We start from the raw sequence: 9,387 nt of genomic DNA on the forward strand, positions 1-9,387 counted from the left end.
AGTTTCGATCAACCAGGAGCTCAGGAACCTAGCTTGTAGCTTGAAGCGCAGCAAACTAGATCTGAGGTCAGTCAGGGTTGGCAGGGGATTATGGGTAAATGGGGGAGCTAGGAGCTCAGATCTATGCTGTGGTAGAAGTTGCCGGCTCGGATTCGAGATCGGATCCGTATCCCAAAGGTTGCTGACAAATGAAGTGCCTACTTCAGATCTTACGATTTACTGTCTATGAACCACAAACAGTCACTCCTTATTCTATTAATCTTTTAAAAATCTTTTTTTTTAATCAGTATAAACAGGTCTCCATACAGACCTGCAAAACTGCCATGCTGACCAAAGCCAGCATAGCAGGGTACTGGGATTAGTTTTCAATTAGCAATAATCATGTCTCAGATAAGTCTCATTAATTATGATACTGCTACTGTGCGAAGCTAAACAATGTATCTCTAGGCAGATCTTGACTGTGTATTAATAATGTAAGAAGTAAATTCTGCAATAATCATTATTATCATGAAAGAGCAATCTAACCTGTTTTTTTCTATTTCTGACTGTTTGGTACAAATTTTGGGATGTAAAGCATAAAATGTTAAACGATTTTTTATAAATGTGACTTGCATGATACATGCTGGGATTATTTATGCAAATATATTTTCTACAGGACTGTTCTGGTAGTAACAGGCTAGTTGTGTTAAATGGGTGCAGAGATACTAAGGGGTGAGGGCAGACAACGTGATGCGACAATGTGAAAAAGACGATTAGGATGTAGTGATGTGAAGTTACAAAGCCAGGTGGACTGGATTGGAAATGTGATACTGAAGTTGAAATGACAGGAATTCCACTGAGGCAGGGTCATGGGCTAGGTTAATTGGGTTGTACATGCCTCAAGTGTACCTCATTGTGAGGAATGCTCTTCATTTTGAGTCTTAGAACATCCAAGGTCTACAAAGTTTCACACTAAGAGGGTCTGACTCTATGCAATGAATAACGTTATTGCTATTATGCAATTTATTTTTTATTCAAAAGATGATCATTTTATTTTTAAATAAATACATTTTATTGCTCTACTTTGTCCCATTGGTGTTTCATCATGTCAGATGTCTATGCTGGCATGCACTACTGAATCTGTGCACACCAGACATAATTAACATACAGCTTGCATACACTTCACATACATCTCTGATTTTGTAACCAATCATGTTTCTAAATCAGACTTCAGTATAATACTCTTATTTACTTCCAGGCAGAAAATTTGAGTATATGTGTTTCAAGACAGTGCTTTATGACATGCAAGCATATTCCAAAATAATTTAAAGTTATTTCAGTTGTTACTGTTTTGTTAACATACTACTGGCTGTTTTAAAGACAGCAGCCTCAATTAATTGAAAATACTAGAGTGATATCTTCTTTACAGAATCCATTTGGGATGAATGGTGTAACTCATGCACACCCTGCATGTTGATAATACCGAGGGATATGCTGGTGGTGCTTGATGATATAAAAATGAAAATAAAAATAAAATAAAATCGGGATCTAACGGGACCACTTGGGAATTTGTGGCACCCTATTATTTTGAGCTCAAAAGCAGTAAATACCAAGGAATTCAGTATGGTTGAGAGGTATGCAGACAGCCCCCAAAACAGCCAGCTCACTGCAGATTTCATCTTCTACTATTATCTGCTTGACCCTGCTAGACTCCAGGCCCAGGATATTAGAAACAAAATGTATTCAATTAAGTTCAACTCCTGCAACATTTATGCAGTATCTGGTAAATCCTGCCAGGAAATAATAATTAAATACATAAATTATCAGGTCGACCCTGCCAGGAAAAAAAAATTAGATAAAGGACCTGGTTGACCCTGCCAGAAAAAAATGCATAAAGTATCTGGTTGGCTCTGCCAAAAAAAAAAAAAAAAAAAACACTCAGAATTCATGATATTTTTTTCCACAGTAGTTGATTAAAAGAATCTTCCTTGCCAAGGAAGCCTTTACTTACCTAAAACAGTTATCAACTTCCCTACAATAACAATTTCTAGTTATATCATTGTCTGTCACCAATATTGTACATTATTAATTTGTTTTTAATCCTTTTGTTTTTTCTTGATATTCTGTCCGTCTGTCTCTCTCTCTCCATCACTAATTAACTGATAAGTTTAACTTAAAGCATGGGAAGAGACTACGAGTGCAACAGGACTAATCAGCAGCCACATCATGTGCTCAGACTATGCGATGTGGCTGCTGACTTAACAGTCCAGTTGGATTCCAATTTACTGCGGTTAAAACTGCAATGACTTCTGGACATCTTCACTGATGCCTGCAGTCTTCTTAATCCGGACTGTTTTTAAAACAGTCCAGTGACAAAGAAAGTACTTTTTTTTTCTTTTCTTTTTTTTAAGCAGAACTGACGCATGTATGCACGCTGCTCCGAGTCCTGTGAATCATCCCATTTTCCACATTACACACTAGTTTGTAGTTTGCACTACTACTAGTGTGTAAAAATATTTCAACTTTTTTTTTGACAACTTGGGGGGGGGGGTCTGCAGCCTAGTAGTCCAATACCACTAGCTGCCACTGACTATAATGCTGTCTAGCAATTCCACTGGGTTGAACCACATAATACATTACATTACATTGCTCTCAACTTCAATCCATACATGCAGTCTCTTACAAACCTAATAAAAGTCCAGCTCAAAATTAGATTTTTACTAAACGTAATCCAAAAAGGATTATTAAGTACTCAGCACCTCAACAAGACACTGCCTTCCCAAACCTACAACCATTATAATGACTATACTCAGTATGAGTCGCTAAATTTTTGAACTCTGTTCCTTTAGAGCTTAGAGATTAACAAAAATACAATACCTTTCAATACAAATCAAACAAGCATTTACTAGTTATTTACTCATGTCATTGTATAAACTGAATTTAATGTCATTTCCACATATTACTCTGTCTTCATAACTGAGTTCAGTTCACAGACTCCATTTCATACCTTGCATCCTTTTATTCCACTTGTTGATCCTTATTCCTGCATTCTTACATTTCACCTCTCCCAACATCCTCCTATTTTCTGACACATTTGAATTATTCTCTTTATATCTTTCTTTTCTGTCTCTTCCTTATCTCCTCTTTTCTTCTGTACTTCTTCTTTGTTCCCTCTAACTCTCTGTCACGTTTTCTTTGACTCCCCAGCTCTGATATCTCCTAATCCATCTACTTTCCCATTTCACTACAATGTCCTTATCTCCTTTCTCACTCTTCTATCCCCCCACCAAGACTGATTCTCTACTTAAGCTCTACAATAATAATTTCTAGTTATATCAGTCTGTCACCAATATTGTACATTATTAATTTTATACATAGAAGTTGTTATTCTATGTATAAAATTAATAATGTACAATATTAGTGACAGACAATGATATAACTAGAAATTGTTATTGTAGAGCTTAAGCAGGGAATCAGTCTTGGTAGGGGAATAGAAGAGTGAGAAAGTTGTTATTCTACCCGCGGTAGTGGTGCTGCGGTAGCATTGCCGCCTCACAGCAAGACGTTGTCGCGTTCGATTCTCAGCTAGAGCATCTTCTGTGTGGAGGCATGCATGAATGGGCATGCCTTCATTGAAGGTTGTGTGTCAGGGCTGGTAACTCGGCATGTAAAAATCCACTACCAAACATTAGCAGACCGGAGTTCTGCTGTGGCGACCCCTAACCGGGATAAGCCGAAAGACACAAGATAGAAGTTGTTATTCTGTTTGTTCTTCCTCAACTGATATGTACCTGCTGTTTTAAATAATGCCATGTAATCATGTTGTTTTACCTTCTAAATACTTGCTAGTACACAGTTGTACTTTATTGTGTGTATCAACTTTATTGCTATTTTTTCTGATGTGATGTTTATGTGCAAATTTTCTTCCTGGGACTCAGCTGAAAAGGTGCCACTGCCCTGACAGACTATCTCAGCAAACAATAAAAAATAAATTAATGAATAAATAAATAAATACTTTTTCAAAGAGACAGCTGTACACCACCATGTAATGGACTGCCAAAAAGGGAGTTGACATAGAATTCACAGAGGCATTTATCTTTCTGGTATTAAGAAGTAAATAATGTTAGATGGGGAGGGGAGCAGAAAATGAAGAAAAGGCAGCAGGTGAGCTAAATATAATGGAATGAAGGCTTTGAATGGTGTCAGTCACCCTCTGATGTGAACCAAAAGGTATGGCATAGAGAAAAGATTTAGATTAATTTAGAAGAGTATATCAACATCCTCAGGATTGATACTACTGTTAACTACTTTTGCTGAGATGAGAGGGAAAATGGATGGCACTTTGTTACAGCACAGGCGATGTGTTAACAACATTGTGTTTCAGAAAACTGTTCATAGTTTGAAAACAACTGTATATTGAACAGTAATTACACTTGTTTAAAATTAACATTATAATTTATATAAAATACACAGAACTCCAGATAAACCCATTTGTGACGTAACTGCCAAGGCACTTTGCATTCGGTCTTGGCTTAAATTTAAATCCCTCATTAAGGCCATTCTTCAAATGGGCCCCAACAAATTCTGACTCTTCTGTATACAGAGCAAGAAATCATTAACCCTGTCTCCCCTAATATGTCTTCTGTTTCCAAAACAGTGAATCAAAAGAATGCAAGTTGCAATGTTAACCTTATTTTATATAAAATATCAGACAAGTCTGTTTTCTCAGTCAAATTAATATGTGAGTTATTTGAACATTAAATAACTTTAGTTTTTTTAATAATGCAAAAGCATAAATACAGACAGCATAAATCTATATCACAAGTGGCAAGCACCAAATTTGCAAAGTTTCTTCTTGTAAATAGATCTATGCAACAACTTGTTGTTGCTGTTGTTGTTGTGAAGTACCATCAAGTTAATCTAGGCTCATGGTGATCCTATGACAGTTGTCCTGAACTGTGTTCCATCATCATTCAAATAATTAACCACCAAAGAAGAGCATCCACCACTATAGTTACTGTACTAATCCATCACATAGTGAGTCTTCATCATTTAATTTGACCTTGTCAAGCATTATGTCTTTTACTACTTGTCTTTTTCTTCAGGCAATATGCCCAAAGTATGAACAGTGAACTCTTTTCATTTGTGCTTATAGGGAATGCCTAGTTTTTATTTCCTCCAGTACCAGATTTTTAAGGCAGTCCATGACGTGTAGTATTCTCTGCCAACACCATTATTCAAAGATGCCAATTTTCTTGTTATTCACTTTTCAACTTTTACATAATGAAGATTTAGCATTAGATTTCTTGACTACTTGTAATTTGATTATTGAATATATATACCCCTAGCCAAACCTCCACCCCCTTCCTTAACAAATAACTTATAACACAATAATAGTCCAATTCAACACACTCAAAAACAAACGACTCCCCCATACACAACACACGGTAAGACCTTGGTACCACAAAATTTCTTGTTTTTTGCTAACCTCTCTCTCCAGTCCACCACTGCACCTGCTGCCCTTAGTCTACATTGCTAGAGCTAGAGCCACATCTAACAACACTTAATCAAGTAATAAATCTTGTCCAACCCTACCATGCATCATGTATACTCTGAACATCCAACAAACTGCTTACAAAACACACAAATCTTAACAACTCATTTGTGACTCTCTCTATGCTAATCACATTGCAAAACGTATTACACCTGGCTAAACTCCACTTTCTCATTTCACTTCCAACTGTACTACCAGTTTGCCATATAGTAAATTTTTTTCTCCCTGAGCCTCCGCTGAAAATGGGCTACTAGAAATAAATAAATTACTGTTTATTAGTCTAAGCAGGTTGAAATTGTCAACTATTTACATTTCTCCTCTATCAGGATTCCATTCATAATTTTACCAGCTGCCAACATCATTGCTCTATTCATGGTAAGGTGCCAACCCATTTGAGAATATGCTGTTGACAAGCAGTTATTTAGGATCATCTTCACTTTCATACAGTACTGTGGTAGCCTCAGCACAGAGCATGTTTCTGACAATTGCAGCTGTAATTTTAATGTCTCTATTTTCTATGTACTATTCTTCTCCAATGATTTGTTCAGCATACAATTTACATAAGTATGGGAAAAGTATGCTGACTTGTCATACACTTTTTCCTATTCTAAAAAGTCTCCTTCTCTAAGCTCTCCTTGAAAATGAAATGATTGACTTGACTTGAAAAAATGCCAAAAAAAACTATCTGGTGTTCAGTTGACCCATCTAGGTGTAGCCAGGAGTTTTTTATGTGATTATAAATTTACTTACTAGGTAATTCTGGTTCACACTTTGGATAACAGCGATTGTGCGATTATCTCAGTCAGCCAAATCACCTTTCTTCACAGTTTATATAATCACAGACCTTTTTCACTCAACTGACCACAAGGTTGTCTTTCAAATCTCTTGGCAGAACCATTGTAAGCATCATAACATGCTGCCTTTGAGTGCTATAATAGTCCGATGGGAATGCCTTCAATGCCTGGTGTTTTTTCCACTGGTAAAGGTTTCAGCACTGCTTCTACTTCTTTCATCACCACTGGCATCTGATTTGTAAGATACAGTTAGAAATGATAGTTGAGCTGTTTGATCTTTACACTAAAATGACCCCATCTTTCAGCTTGAGGAAATTTAGATTCTCCAGCAACTTTTAATATTCACATTTAAGGATGGAATTTTCTCTTTAGCTGTCATAGTTTAAGGAAAACTGATCTCATTCTTCAACTCATATTTTCCTATTCAACTTTGTTGCATTCATCAATGGTGTAGTGGTACATTGCTCTGACTGTAGTATACATGGCCCTGGGTTCAAGTCATGACAGAGGTGGTAATTTTTGGGAACTAAGGTCAGGTGGCACGATGCCAGGGTAATCCTATGGGCTAGGCTTGTACACACCTATGAACTTTTGAACAGTAACTAGTGTTACTGTTTGTCTCATCTTCCTGCAAGTTGGAAATTCTGGTTAAGTTCTATAAATTACTCATTTTCTCCTCTAGATTTTAGCTTTTCTATGTTTTTAAGGAATTTCAGTGTATCATCAGTCAACCATTTTGACTATTGTTTTTTTTTTCCTTTTTCACTTTTTACAGGTACTTTTCACTTTATTCAAATACACATTTCTTGATATCTTCTTGTCACTCACTTAGTACTGTGTATGAAATATGGCAAATAAATGTTGCAGAGACACTGAACTCTAATGAGCTATTTTTAACTTCACACTTTACTAAGTACCTGATTGGGTTACACATTTTCAGCTTTAGACTGACTTTGTATACTAGTAGCAGTCATCCTAATTTTTTTCTTATTGATGTTGAGCTTTTCATTGTTTACTTCCACAGTAAACTAGTTAATTTGGTTTCTGCACGATCCATTGAGTAGGATCCAGGTGTACAGTCATTGACTGTGTTGTAGAAAAAAGGTGCTTGAACTGAACATGTTGTCTTACAAAGTTCTATCAGATAAACCCCAGCTCCATGGTGCAGAGTGATAAAGCCTTGTCTACATTCCAGACACCCCAAATTCAAATAAAAGCTCAGGCACTGAACTAGGTAGGGAAAGAGAGGAGTGAATGGTATTTGATGTGTGTGTGTGTGTGTGTGTGTGTGTGTGTGTGTGTGTGTGTGTGTGTGTGTGTGTGTGTGTGTGTGTGTAAGACAGCATAGAATGTGCTTGCAGTGAAACAGGTACCATCATCAGCCATCAGAGTTTATGGTTAGGGCCAAAACAAATCCTTTAATGGCTGGGAAGCTAGCAAGAGCACAAACACTGCCATGGCAACCTAACTGGCCTGCCCACTTTCACCTTCACTGGGAAACATCCAGGCCAAGAGACGTAATGGGCTGGTCTGAGAAGGGTGAGGATTGATGACTGGCATGCACAATACGAAAAACTGCACAGAAGAAAATGTATGAGATGATTTCCTTTCATTTGTATTAGCAAATCCGTATGTTTTAACCACATGACCTTCTCCTTTGTTATAGAACCTGATCAGCTTTTTCCACTTTTGCCTCTGTTGCTTGTGCATATGTCTGAATGGCATCCATCTTAATGGGTTTACTCCGAAGATGAATATATATTAAGCATTCACTGACAGCACTGTATTTCACTACATTTTTTTTCTTTATTTTGCTTTGATCTACTGGGTTTGTTTGATTGTTTTTTAGTCAAAAACATTTTTCAGTGGAGGCCCAGGGTGAAAAGTTCCAACATATTGCAAACATTTTTAAACTGACATTCATAATTTCATGAATGGAATTATGTAACACATATTAGCATTTACACAAACATTTGCTAATTAGGTTACATTCATATTTAACACTTATGCATTGACTAGATATTGAACAATGAACATTTGAAGAGTTGCATTAGGGGGGTTATTAAGCAGATGATAGATCCTGTGATTAGAGCTTAGAATATTCAAAGAAATGGAAACGAGCAAAGGAATTTGGGTGGGCAGAAAATGTTATTTTAGTTATTGCAAGCTTCTTCCTGATTGTTAATGTGACATTATTTGTACTTTGTTTTAATTTATAACATAGCACACCTTGTGTTTTCCACATCTGAAGTGTCCAAAATGTACCTCTTCTTGTCAAGTGTGAGCTGAGACTTAACATTTGGTAACACTTACTGAGCTGCTATTCCCTATGATCCTGTAGGCAGACATATCTCTTGGCTTCTTCAGTTGTTTGTCTATCATACTGCACACACACACACACACACACACACACACACACACACACACACACACACACACACACACACACACACACACACACACACACACACACACACAGATGCGGATGCACCCATACATGTGCAGCCACATTAACACTCACCTGCAACACATACTTGCTCACACATGCACACAGCATACCTCTCAACTGTCCATGTTTTTACAGAATGTCCAGATTTTCTCTTTATATTTTTAGTCTGTTCCTCATAACAATTTAGTTTTTTTGACAAATTATTTACAAATCATTGAGGACTGAAGTCAGAAAATAATGACAGACATTTGAATTTCAGACTTCATACCATTTAGAAAATTCATGCTAAAGCAAAACCAGTTATTCTATCAATTTTCAAGTTTGTTAGAACAATATTTAAAAATATGTCCCTATTTTAATGCCTTTGTCCCCTAATTATTTATGGCTTTGTCCAGATGTTTTGCTCTAAGAGGTTGAGATGTATGGTACACAGACACACACACACAGCTCTTCTGTTCCAGCTACTATACCAGAGTTTTAATTTCAACAGTTCTACTCACTGGTTACTTTTGTGGTGTAAAGTGTGCTGTGAAATATCCATAAGTAACAAACTGAGACAGGTATCTGAGAAGAATAAAGGAAGCCATGCACACAAGGTTCATTATGAAATC

At 36.7% G+C, this 9,387-nt stretch overlaps 1 non-coding gene across 1 annotated transcript; it reads right to left on the reverse strand.

Moving 5' to 3' along the window:
• Nucleotides 1-297: 297 nt before the first annotated feature.
• Nucleotides 298-430, reverse strand: LOC122814627. The gene has a single exon (XR_006366843.1). It is a non-coding gene; the product is annotated as a U4 spliceosomal RNA (small nuclear RNA).
• Between the last annotated feature and the right edge of the window lie 8,957 nt (nt 431-9,387).

The sequence above is a fragment of the Protopterus annectens genome, chromosome 10.part0 (assembly GCF_019279795.1).
Source record: "Protopterus annectens isolate FY-2018-M chromosome 10.part0, PAN1.0, whole genome shotgun sequence".
NCBI lineage: Eukaryota > Metazoa > Chordata > Ceratodontiformes > Protopteridae > Protopterus > Protopterus annectens.